The sequence below is a fragment of the Lepidochelys olivacea genome (genome assembly GCF_965140295.1).
Source record: "Lepidochelys olivacea isolate rLepOli2 genome assembly, chromosome: 9".
NCBI lineage: Eukaryota > Metazoa > Chordata > Testudines > Cheloniidae > Lepidochelys > Lepidochelys olivacea.
The window spans coordinates 16,405,107-16,411,598 of NC_140419.1; positions in this window are offsets into that span (position 1 = coordinate 16,405,107).

Here is a 6,492-nt window from a genome sequence, read left to right on the forward strand (position 1 = left end):
TTCTTGTCAGCAAGTTAAGGAAGTATGGGCTGGATGAATGCACTATAAGGTGGGTAGAAAGCTGGCTAGATTGTTGGGCTCAGCGGGTAGTGATCAATGGCTCCATGTCTAGTTGGCAGCCGGTGTCAAGTGGAGTGCCCCAGGGGTCGGTCCTGGGGCCGGTTTTGTTCAATATCTTCATAAATGATCTGGAGGATGGTGTGGATTGCATTCTCAGCAAATTTGCGGATGATACTAAACTGGGAGGAGTGGTAGATACGCTGGAGGGGAGGGATAGGATACAGAAGGACCTAGACAAATTGGAGGATTGGGCCAAAAGAAATCTGATGAGGTTCAGTAAGGATAAGTGCAGAGTCCTGCACTTAGGACGGAAGAATCCAATGCACCGCTACAGACTAGGGGCCGAATGGCTAGGCAGCAGTTCTGCGGAAAAGGACCTCGGGGTGACAGTGGATGAGAAGCTGGATATGAGTCAACAGTGTGCCCTTGTTGCCAAGAAGGCCAATGGCATTTTGGTATGTATAAGTAGGGGCATAGCGAGCAGATCGAGGGACGTGATCGTTCCCCTCTGTTCGACATTGATGAGGCCTCATCTGGAGTACTGTGTCCAGTTTTGGGCCCCACACTACAAGAAGGATGTGGATAAATTGGAGAGAGTCCAGCGAAGGGCAACAAAAATGATTAGGGGTCTGGAACACATGACTTATGAGGAGAGGCTGAGGGAGCTGGGATTGTTTAGTCTGCAGAAGAGAAGAATGAGGGGGGATTTGATAGCTGCTTTCAACTACCTGAAAGGGGGTTCCAAAGAGGATGGCTCTAGACTGTTCTCAATGGTAGCAGATGACAGAACGAGGAGTAATGGTCTCAAGTTGCAGTGGGGGAGGTTTAGATTGGATATTAGGAAAAACTTTTTCACTATGAGGGTGGTGAAACACTGGAATGCGTTACCTAGGGAGGTGGTAGAATCTCCTTCCTTAGAGGTTTTTAAGGTCAGGCTTGACAAAGCCCTGGCTGGGATGATTTAACTGGGAATTGGTCCTGCTTCGAGCAGGGGGTTGGACTAGATGACCTCCTGAGGTCCCTTCCAACCCTGATATTCTATGATTCTATGATTCTATGAACTATCAGCATTCCAGTGAGTGATTTAGCCTACATCTTCACTGCAAAGATGGCAGGTTCCTTCCAGACCAGCTACAGCAGAGCGCAGGCTCTAACCCACCCCACCCTCCTCCCAGCTAGCCTGGGCTTAACACGCCTCCAAACTCAGGAAAAGGTTTTTGTGTGTAGACGACAGAGGGTTGGTCTAAAAGCCACAAAAGCATTTGAGCTAACTCTGCAGTGAGGACATACCCTGTCTTTTAACAGGGTGCTGCAAATGTTTCAAGGCAAAACAAAATCAGATTTTAGCAGGAAGATGCTCTTTGAGACATTCATGTAGATTGTACAATATGAGATACCAAATGTTCATAAGTTTTTATATCACTTGCAGCTGAACTCTGTTCTGCATTATGTATATAATTCACACTGTTTCATAAAGAGGGATGTCGGTGGTGTTAAGTCCGTATAAAACATCACTGTCAAGCTGAGCTAGGTTTAAAGTAGTGTCTTAGAGGGGAGAGGTCATTTATTACCAGTAAATCCACCCAGTCTTGGGCTATTTCTACATGGTCCCATAATTCAGACTGTGGAGGTGTGAACTGCAAGTACACACGAAAGTGCTGTGCTGAAACTGTCCCGTATGGGCACTGCTGCCATAGACCGTTTGAAGAAAACTACCCCCACATGAACTTAGGTACCTTTTAGTTCACACCTGCAGTATCCACGGGGTAAGGGGTGGGTTTTCAGTGCAGCTCTTTGGTATGTGCTGCAATTCATGCCCCTGTAGTCCAAACTACAGGGCCATGTAGCCAAGCCCTTGGTTTTCCTGTTTCCTGTAAGGGTTGTATGTCTGTACAAGAATGATAGTGAAAGCGTTGATTAAATTAATATATTTATTAAATTATACCAATTGAAAAAGCATGGACTGATAAATGTACACCTGAATTTTAAGTAACGTCTCGCCAAAGAGTCAGAAGCCCTTTTGTAAAATGGTTCCCTAAATAGAACTGTCCATTAAAAGTACTTTGTAGTTTTAAGCAGTCTTTCTCTCTTCATTTTACCCCACATTATTGTGAAGCTTTGTACTGAAGTTTGGAGTGTTGTCTCTGCCACACTATCTGAAGTGGTTCATGACTGTGAATGCCAACCTCAGGGCAGAGTATAAAAAAGCAGGACTGAGACTCCCAAACTGGTGGTATGTTCTATAACTAGATTTCACCAACCCAGTAACAAATGTAAACTCCTGAAGCATTATAGCAGTCTTACCACAGAGTTCTAGACAATCCCTTGGGCACGCCGGTGTACCTTGCCACCCCGGAAAGCTGGACTTAGAGATAATTGGTCACCATAAATCAAAGATCACAAAAGATTCAGGTTGCTTTCAGTCCCATGAGACCAGCCACTTACCCCAGGTCAATTTGTACCTCAGATCTCACACCAAAGACGTCGCTTGTAGCCAATGCTATGGTAAACTAAGGATTTATTAACTAAGAAAAGAAATAAAAGAGTTATTACAATGTTAAAGCAAGCAAACGTAAATACACAAATGAGTTACAGTCTATGGTTTTAACAGGTGACAGAGCTGTAGTAATCTGTCAGCTCTGAATGTCTTTTAGGGCTACCCCAGGTTGACCCTGGGGATCTCTACTTCTGTTTCGTAGCTCTGGCCCTGTCAGAGTCCAGACAGCAAAAGAGATGAAAAATTTTCTTGTTGGGTATCTTTATTTCCTTCTTCCAGCATTCACGCTGATGGGATGAGCCCTTTTGCACATCGCCTCTTCATGGATGTGCAGGGGCAATTAGCAAAATCTTTGTACTGTGATGTCCCACAATGGCCCATTTAGTTTTGATAGTCCTTCCTGATGGGCAAGAGGTAATACATTTTCATAGGGATTTAGCATTTTTCACAAGGTACAGTTTTTTCTTGTTTGGTGAGTTGCATAGTTCACAATATATATTTTACAGCTATAGCACAAACACTGTAGAATGACCTTATAGCATGGGAGATTGACACTAATATATGTAGATTAATACATGTAGCGCCTTACAAGCATTTCATAAAGGACTAAATACTAAACACATTGTTATAAGTTCAATACCCGTCTTAACCATGCTAGCACACGGGTGAGCTGGACTGGTTTCCAGCAATGAATTTGTCAGTGCTTGGCTGAGGCCTTAAAGCCTTGGCAAGAGCTGGCAGCTGGTAAACCAGCATCACTGTCCGTATGGCTTGGAGAAGGAGTCCAGCAAAGGTAGCAGCCACTATCCCACAACAGATTCATTTCTTATCTTTTCTGTATGTATGACTATTTTTCCTATGTGCTGCTGCTAACATTATGTGAATCAGGCAGTGCGAATATGCATCACCTTAACACACACTCTCAGCTCCGTTGGTACAGAGCTTCTGGGCAAACTTTGTTAGCTTCTCAGCTAATGCTGACACAAAGGAAAGCATCTCAATGCTTTTACGGTCTATGAGCTACAGAATCACGGTGGGGAATCCCATCTGTGCTCTTGGTGCCATTCCTGAACAACATTCCTTGATCAGTTTTATTCCAAATCATTTCACTCCCCGCTAGACTCCTCTAGAGAAAAGGGCTATGTGTACACAAGGATTTTTCAGACACAAAATTCCCAGGGGGTGCCCCTCTGCCAGTGGTAGCACGGTGCAGGCTGTAGCGTTGAAAAGGCTGTTTTTATCACTGTGTGGACCAACGCTGACTAGATTATTAACACTATATGACACACAAGCCTTTATCTATGTTGTAGGGTTAATGTTCTACGTTAGGCCAAGCTATTGCAAGTGTACTTTACCATGTCCAGTGACTTGCAAAGAAAAAGGTCATTACAGAGTTTGTTAAATCTAGAAACATGTTTACTGCTGTCTCATCACATCAGTTTGGCACTTAGACCCTGTACCCCTTATCTGCATGATCCGGTTTAAACTTGTTCCTGATATACAGCTTGTCCAGTCTTGATTTTTATCTCTAAATGTTACAGTTTTACCAATTTGCTAATCATTAAGATAATTTAAAAGACCAAGTCATGCTTATTAGCTAAATGGTTGTTGCACTTTAGTTAACATGCAAAGGATGTTCCCATGCCGCAGTTAGCTAATAACACATTATAATTAATAATCCCTGGAAAAGCATCCTGTCAGCAAGAGCTTTGATGGTGTTTTCCTAATGCACTGAGATTATTGCCATTAGGACTTTTCTGTTGTGTCAGATAAATGACTGAACACATAATTTTAAAATTAGCTTGATTTCCCTAATCCAACAAGATCAGGACATTTGGACCCATTAACTTTTTTTTTTTTTTTTGCATAAATCTATTGCAGATTTTTCTGTACCACTTCATGCTGTTTTGCACAATTTCCTTCCAACTCGGTATCCTCTTTCTACTGAATCAAACAACTGATGAGAAAGAGGCTGAGTCAATAGTTCTGCTATAAATTCAGAGCCCAGTCCTTTGAGGTGCTGTGCACTTTCTAAGGTGTTCATCTCCCACTGAAGTCATGGACAAGTGGGAGCTCCTTTGTGAAAGTTCTCATGAATCTGGCAGAGATCAAGGCCCTGATTCAGCAAAACACTTAAGTATGTGCATAATTTTATACAAAACCCATTAAAGTTAAGCACGTGCTTACGCCAGAGATTTTCAAACTGTGGAGTGTGCACCACTAGGGTGTGTGAAGGAACCTTCGGGGAGGCAAGTAGTGATGCCAGGCAGCTCGGGCTAGCTCTGCACATTTGGGGTTTGGGGAGGGAGTGCCACATCCACCCCCTGACTCACTTCAGCAGGCCACCCAGCCTGTGGGTCAGTGTCAATGCCTCCATGCCCAGTGCTGGCTCCGCCTCCATGCCCACTGCCTTCTCCCACCCCGAAAACCTGAGTGGGGAGGGGCAAGTATTGGGGGTGCACAACCAAAAATTGTAACTAAAGGAGAGGACTTGGCTCAAAAGAAGGAGGACCTCATAGAAGAAATGGTTGTAGGAGACAACCTTGATTCAGGTGATCATGAGCTAATTCAGTTCAAACTGAACGGAAGGATAAACAAAAATAAATCCGTGACTAGGGTTTTTTATTTCAAAAGGACTGACTTTCAAAAATTAAGGAAATTAGTTAGGGAAGTGGATTGGACTGAAGAACTTATGGATCTAAAGGCAGAGGAGGCCTGGGATTACCTCAAATCAAAGCTGCAGAACTATCGGAAGCCTGCATCCCAAGAAAGGGGAAAAAATTCATAGGCAGGAGCTGTAGACCAAGCTGGATGAGCAAGCATCTCAGAGAGGTGATTAAGAAAAAGCAGAAAGCATACAGGGAGTGGAAGATGGGAGGGATCAGCAAGGAAAGCTACCTTATTGAGGCCAGAACACGTAGGGATGAAGAGAGAAAGGATAAAAGTCAAGGAGAGTTGGACCTTGCAAAGGGAATTAAAACCAATAGTAAAAGATTCTATAGCCATATAAATAAGAAGAAAACAAAGAAAGAAGAAGTGGGACCACTAAACACTGAGGATGGAGTGGCGGTTAAGGATAATCTAGGCATGGCCCAATATCTAAACAAATACTTTGCCTCAGTCTTGAGGCTAATGAAGATCTTAGGGATAATGGTAGCATGACAAATGGGAATGAGGATATGGAGGTAGATATTATCATATCTGAGGTAGAAGCGAAACTTGAACAACTTAATGGGACTAAATTGGGGGCCCACGTAATCTTCATCCAAGAATATTAAAGGAATTGACACATGAAATTGCAAGCCCATTAGCAAGAATTTTTAATGAATCTGTAAACTCAGGGGTTGTACCGTATGACTGGAGAATTGCTAACATAGTTCCTATTTTTAAGAAAGGGAAAAAAAGTGATCCGGGTAACTACAGGCCTGTTAGTTTGACATCTGTAGTATGCAAGGTCTTGGAAAAAATGTTGAAGGAGAAAGTAGTTAAGGACATTGAGGTCAATGGTAAATGGGACAAAATACAACATGGTTTTACAAAAGGTAGACTGTGCCAAACCAACCTGATCTCCTTCTTTGAGAAAGTAACAGATTTTTTAGACAAAGGAAACTCAGTGGATCTAATTTACCTAGATTTCAGTAAGGCGTTTGATACAGTGCCACATGGGGAATTATTAGTTAAATTGGAAAAGATGGGGATCAATATGAAAATTGAAAGGTGGATAAGGAATTGGTTAAAGGGGAGACTACAGCGGGTCCTACTGAAAGGTGAACTGTCAGGCTGGAGGGAGGTTACCAGTGAAGTTCCTCAAGGATCAGTTTTGGGACCAATTTTATTTAATCTTTTTATTACTGACCTCGGCACAAAAATTGGAAGTGTGCTAATAAAGTTTGTGGATGATACAAAGCTGGGAGGTATTGCCAATTTAGAGAAGG